This window comes from Perca flavescens, chromosome 4 (assembly GCF_004354835.1).
Source record: "Perca flavescens isolate YP-PL-M2 chromosome 4, PFLA_1.0, whole genome shotgun sequence".
NCBI lineage: Eukaryota > Metazoa > Chordata > Actinopteri > Perciformes > Percidae > Perca > Perca flavescens.
Genome location: NC_041334.1, coordinates 27,678,678 through 27,686,158, shown reverse-complemented (window position 1 = coordinate 27,686,158; position 7,481 = coordinate 27,678,678).

Below are 7,481 nucleotides of genomic sequence, written 5' to 3'. Positions count from 1 at the left end.
TCAGGTGTGTTATATATGATAAAACGCAGGCACTCCTTATCCTCATGACTGCACTGATAGGGCTGGGTATCGTATAGAAATTTACGATACAGTACCAATACCCTTGAAGTGATACCGATACCAATGGAGTACTACATTTGATACTTTTTTTATTTATTTTTTTACTCTTACTTGATTTAATACCCATCTTGTGAATGGAAGCATTTAGTTGTGTTACCACCACTCCACAGCTAGCTACTGCGGTAGTGGGCCAATCACATGTCATGTAAATCAAAGAATGCTTGCAGTGATTGGCTGCGAGCAAAACTATACAAATAGGTTGTTTTTTTTTGTTTTTTTTTCTAGATCTGGGTACAAAAAGTCGGGTATCTTTTAACTGGAGAAGTTTCGATATTACTTGTTATGGGGTTATGTTGGTACCCAGCCCTATGCACTTATCATCTCTGTAGGGTCTCCATTTTTCAATAGCTCTTGATGAAGATGCATTGATTATTATAAAATCTGAAAAAATCAGGTTTATCTTCATGACTATGACTTCAACCTTTTTTTTTCTTTTTTCTTTCAGCAGCGATTCTTTGTAAATGTTAATATTTACCATTAATGACAGTTTTACCTCTTAAAAACAAACCTTTTTAAATATCCACCTCATCAGCAGGTTGTTGTCCGTTAATACTTTAATGCTAATCAAGGATCATAGCATACATGTTGACTTTGTGAAAATCAGTGAAAGCTCGAGTTTTATCTTTTGGTAACCACTGCACTTTGTATTCACCCTGTGTATAGCTGGATTGTGTGATCTCTGGACAAAACTGATGAGTGAGTGCTAACTGCAGTTTTTAACAGTTTCACAGTGGTATCTGATGAGTCATTGACATGCTTTGTCAGCACAAAATATGCATACGAGATGTTAACTGTAAGATCAAATATTACACCGATTCCAACGCAAGTATGTTTTTCCACCCTTCAATAAAGGCAGTGCCATCTGACCTCTGGTGTGTATGTGAAGTAAAACACTCCAAAACACAAAAATATCTTAAGTCAAGGTCCGCATACTAGCTTTTTTGGAGAACTCCATCTGCTGAGAGATGTGGTTAAAAGCTCATGAAAAAAGCTATTAAATGGACCTTGAGTTAAGATATCTTTTTGTCTTTTTCCTCAGTCAATAATTAACTTGCACTCACCAACTCACAAGTTTTATCCTGCCTAAAATCCACTTGAGTCATTCTTTTGCTGACACAGTTCTGCTGAAGTCTTACACAAGCGGTAAACATCAATCTCTGCCATTAGTTAAAGTTTAGATCCCAAAACATCCAGTTAGCATCAACCTTAAATAATACGCTAATTCTAAGAGCTTTATTACAGGCACCTACATGATGACCATTATGGGGTTTTAAGACGGTTCAAGATTTTACAGTCAGGGATAAAAATCTTTATAAGGGCTATAATCACTAAAGAACAGGTGTGAACACAATGATAAGGACAGCAGTTCATTAATGATACTGAATGGTAACAGCTCAAGCTGCTGACACTGCAATCTCAGTGGGTTTACAATAAACTTACTATATTTTGCATTACATTAGATTGTATGTCTATTTTCACCTTTTTTAATATGATGAAGGGCTTTGGTGCCTTTGGGCCAATAAACTTCAGATGTGTTATGAAAAAATAAACTGGGCATTTATGTGGTAGATACAAGAACAATGGATTATATCAATTCCCGACATTTGAGTTTAAACCCAACTATATTTGTATTCAACTTTACGTGGAGGATTGTTATTCTGTGTCCACCTCATGGTCCACCACCTGGACGTGTGACTTCCTAATATAAAGTTTGGTCTCCATGGGGAAAGAAAACAGAGTTTGGGAATAATAATTTAATAATTTAATACACTACTGCTCAAAAGTTTTAGAACACCCCAATTTTTTTTTGTTTTTTATTGAAATTTTAGCAGTTCAAGTCCGATGAATAGCTTGAAATGGTACAAAGGTAAGTGGTGAACTGCCTGAGGTTAAAAAAAAAGTAAGGTTACCCAAAACTGAAAACTAATGTAGGCCTACATTTCAGTATTTTACAAAAAGGCCTTTTTCATGGAACAAGAAATGGGTTAACAACGTAAAGCTGTTCTGCAGCAATGGAGGTTGATCAAGCTTTGAAAGTTGGTGCTACCAATTCCCAGAGGTGTTCCAACTTGTCTGGATTACTTACAACCCCTCTGTTTGTATAAAAGTATTGTTGGAACACACTGTGGTACCGTACCCTCGTGAGTATTATTAGGTAGCCTACACGATCCGTTCTGCGCATGCGCGTTTTACGAGTTCTCCATGGGATTTACAACACTGCACGATCTGTTGTAGCGGTCTGCCGTTAGCTCATGGATGTAGGCTATTAGCAAGCATTAATTAACTAAGAGAGAGGATTATTGCATTAAGATTAGGGAAATCATAAGAGCTAATGAAAATGATGATTCAATTGTAGGTTATACTGGTAGGTGGTAATTTACTAAATTTTAGATTAGAGAATTCACAATAAAATTTTGCAAGGAATTAAATAGGGAAAAAAGACAATATGAAAGTAATTTATTGCGGGAAATTAATCAGTGTTGCAGTAATGTGGACCCAAATGATCAAGGGAAAAACAAGTTAATGGAGCTGCAGGTCCGGTTAGATGAGCTGTACCTAGGGCACAGGGGGGCTTTATTAGGTCAAGGGCAAAATGGATCGAGGCAGGGGAAAAGCATTCTTCATATTTTAGTAGTTTGGAAAAAAATAGACAACAGCGAAACTCAATTACTATAAATGGGGTAGAACGTAAAGATTTTAGAAGTATAAGATAAGTATAGATACTATATACTATATAGATATACTTCTCAAATTATTCTGGTGTAGAGGCTGATTATTTTTTTGATAAAATCAAGAATGCTATCCCATGCATTGATGATCCCTTTAAAAAGATACCTGCGAGTCAGGTTTGACAATCGAGGAGTTGGATTCAGTTATTCTCAAGATGAAGTTGAACAAATCTCCGGGGACGGACGGGCTCACTACAAATTTCTATCAATTCTTTTGGAATTATGTGAGAAATTTACTATTTAAAGCGTTACTGGAATGTATAGAGAAGAAAGAACTGATGTCATCTATGAAACAAGGTTTAATTACTTTGATTCCTAAAGCTGGTAAAGACAAGAGAATCTTAGATAATTTGAGACCAATTACACTGTTGAATACTGACTACAAGCTACTCTCTGGAGTTGTTGCTACTAAGCTAAAGGAAGGTATGTCGACCATCATTGGTGAGACACAATCAGGCTTTCTGAAAGGAAGGTCAATTCACAACAACATAAGACTTGTTTTAGATTTACTTGAGTACAGCAATATTATTCATGATAGTGGGTTTATTTTATTCTTAGATTTTTACAAAACATTTGATTCTGTTGAACATCCTTTTATTTTGAAAACTTTTCATTACTTTAGATTTGGGGAGGATTTTATGAACATAATTGGGATGCTATATAATGGAATCAATAGCTCGGTAGCTCTAGGACATGGCACCTGTCCTCGATTTGAGATTAAGAAGGGAATTCGTCAGGGTTGCAGCAGCTCTCCACTTTTATTTATTATGGTAGCCGAAATGTTGTCCATTTTGATTCAGAATAGTTGTATTGAAGGGTTAGTTGTAAATGACAGACAAATAATCATAAGTCAATTGGCTGACGACACAACTTTGTTTCTAAAAAATGAAAATCAAATCCCTTTAGCCTTACAAATTATCGACCACTTCTCAAGAGCGTCTGGTTTACAATTGAATTTAGATAAATGTGAAATTTTAGCACTTCATGATTATCCCTATTGCAACCTCTATATATCATAAAGGTCAAGTCAGAAGTTAAATACTTTGTTATTTCCAGGGATAAGACAACGTCAGACAAAATGAATATATGGAACAATATAGAAAAATGTAAACTAATCTTAAATAGGTGGCTGCAAAGAGATATCACTATTTTTGGGAGAGTTTTGTTATCTAAAATGGACAGCTTATCCAGACTTATCTACCCGGCTTTTTTCTTACCCATCTCTACAAACATGATCAAAGCCATAAACAAGATCAATTTTAATTTCATATGGAGAAACAAATGTCAGTACATAAGGAAAATAGACATGGTTAAAAACTATGAAGATGGAGGTGTGAAGGCCATTGATTTTGATATAATGAATAGTGTCTTGAAATTGAAATCGTTAAAATCTGTTATTAATAACAGGCAGCCATCAATTTGGCAGACAAAATGGGACACGGAAAACCCCACAGCTGTGAAGACACAAGAACTGAAACTCAGGCCAGACCTGAAAAACGAACCTCTGCCAGATGCACAACATTGGCTGTACACAGATGGATGCTGCTACAAAGGAGAAAATGGAAATGTGGCTGCTTATGCAGTGATGGAACAACACGCAGACGGTACACACACCGAAGTGGACTCAGGAATATTACCACAACCTGCATCAGCACAAATGGCTGAAATACTGGCACTCAGAAAAGCACTGCAGTGGTCAGAAGGGAAAAGGGTCAATATCTAAGCAGACTCAGCATACGCACATGGAGCGGTGCATATAGATGGACCACAATGGCAGAAGAGGAATTTCCTGACCACCAGCAAGACTCCTGTCAAGCACAAGGATCAACTGGTAACCCTACTGGAAGCAGTAAAAGCGCCAGCAGCAGTGGCAATAATGAAGTGCAAAGGACATGACAAAGCAGACACAAGGGTGGCAAAAGGAAATGAAGCAGCAGACCAAAGAGCCAAAGAAGTTGGAGGGTACACTCCCAGACAAATGACACTACAACCAGAGGGAGGACCAACAGAACTAACCACAGAAAACATAAAAGACATCCAAGAAGAGGCCGGACCATATGAACATTCAGAATGGCAGAGAAAAGGAGCATGCAGGGATAAAGACGGCATTTGGAGGTCACACACTGGACACATAGTGGCTCCGGCAAAGCAATGTCGACTATTGTTCCCAACCATGCACGGCCCCACCCATGAGGGAACCACAAGAACCCTTACAAACATGAAAGAACTATGGTGGCACCGATGGATGTCAGACATCATCACCAACTGTGTGGAAGAATGTGACACATGCAACAAACACAATAACAAGAAACCATTCAAGGCACCAGCAGGAAAATTCCCTGTGCCTACAGCCCCCTTTCAAGACATCACCATAGATTTCACAGATATGGGGCCAGAGAACAGAGTAGGGGGAAAAAGGTATCTCCTTGTAATGGTAGACACATTCACAAAATGGGTTGAAGCGATACCAAGTAAAGATGAAACAGCACAGACAGTTGTAAAAGGGCTGAAAAATTAACTAGTACCCAGATATGGCGTACCACGCACAATCAGATCAGACAATGGATCTCATTTTGCTAACAAACATCTACAGAAAGTAGAAGAGGCATTAGGGATCATACACAGATATGGGTCAGTTTATCATCCACAATCACTAACATGGGTAGAAGCACTGCCGTTAGCTCTTATGTCCATGCGCAGTTCCCCAGAATCCGACACACACTTATCTCCTCATGAGTTACTAACTGGAAGAAAAATGCCAGGCCCACCCAGGGATGGAGGTCATATGCCATCCCTGGATGTGTGTAAACAAGAATATGATGACTACATGAAGGCATTGACCTTTCTGAGTCTTTCTGGTCTTTCTTCAGTTTTATCTGAACAGGTCGCCAGAGCACAGACCCTGGGAGAAGAGGAGCCCCGGAGCAGTGTCAAGATAGGTGACTGGGTGCGAGTGAAAGAGAAAGTGGACCGAGCCCAGGTGGCTTGGACCGTACGAAGTGAGGGAGGTTACCTCACACTCTGTCCAAGTAAAAGGCAGGAGCTGCTTGGGACCACCTGACACATTGTGCCCCAGCACCTACACCTTCCCGTGATTTGAGGGAAGTTAGAGCTGATTTGATCAACAATGCCGCTCCGGTTCAAACTTAAGCGATCAGGCCAAGGGAGTGAACCCAGACCAAAATACTACTATGGATGCACATGGAAGGTATGGGTAGGTATGCTAATATCTACAGCCATGCTCGTTATGTTGTTATTTTGGTCCATAGATACCAAATATGACAGAGGAAGAAGGGAGGTTCAGGTGACTAGAACAAAAGGACAGATCACATTGTCATTTATTAGGGGACACACAGGCACAGCCCTATTAGACCAATGCGACATAGTGCCATGCACCACCAAAGACAGGAGAGAGGAAGTCATATATATATGCGTCACGACCAACTCAGACAAGTGGTGTGGCAGTTGGAAGTGTGCCATAGCTAACACAGGCTCAGATTGGGGAAATGGGGGATGTGAACCATATGATACAATGCACCTCACGATAACACATAGGGACCTGAAATCTAGACTGAGTGTAGGTAGAAAGCAGGAAGGACGATGCCAGGAACAGAAATATAATCCTATATATGTGATGTTGAAGGATCCAAAACCAGAGGATGCAGGGACTTATGTTATGGGATTGTATGCTGAAGGGAAAGATCAGTTCATCATTCAAGTCACAGACCCATGGAGTAATAGTACACTGTCCACATCCATTACTGTCCAGGTTGACGCAATGAACACAGGTATGGGTGTCCTGAAAGACTCTAAAGGGCCATTAGTAAAGTATTTGAACCTAGAGGACCTTACGATTGAGGAAAGGTTGGAGATGGAAACTGGTTTCACACCCTCAGGTAACACGTGGCTCAAAATGATGAAATATACTGCTAGAACGCGTAAAATGTCTGACTGTGTTATCTGCGCTAAAGCAAGACCTCATTTGGGGACAGTACCATTCCCCCTCTCACCGGTGGACGACCCTATTGGTTATAATTGTATGTTAAGTCTTTACAGTGATGTGACCATGGAAAGTGATGTCTGCAGGACCCTGTCTCTCCTGTATCCCAGAGTGCGTGCAATACAACTGCCTCCAGGAGTGGTCGCCTACCCTGGTAACTATACTTGCATCACACAACCCAACAGCTCTACCATGAATGTGGGACACCTACCTAAGAAGTTTTGTATGTACACCTACAACACATCTTTGTTCGTTCCCAATGTCACACAGTCGATGTTTAATAATCAGAGTAAGGGACTCGCTGATGTCTGGTGGATGTGTGGGACACAGCCCCGCCTTAGACCATCCTTACCTGCTAAATGGGGGGGCACCTGTGCCTTAGTATCCTATTAGCGCAGGGAAGCCAGACTAGGGATGGCCTGAGGGGTCCGAACAATTAGCCGCCTCCTCACTCATGGCATTTCAGAACCGTATGGCACTGGACATTTTGTTGGCAGAAAAAGGGGGTGTGTGCCACATGTTTGGAGATGCTTGTTGTACATTTATTCCCAATAATACTGCCCCAGATGGTAGCATCACTAGAGCCTTGGAGGGGTTGACCTCTCTAGCCAATGAACTAGCAGAGAACTCGG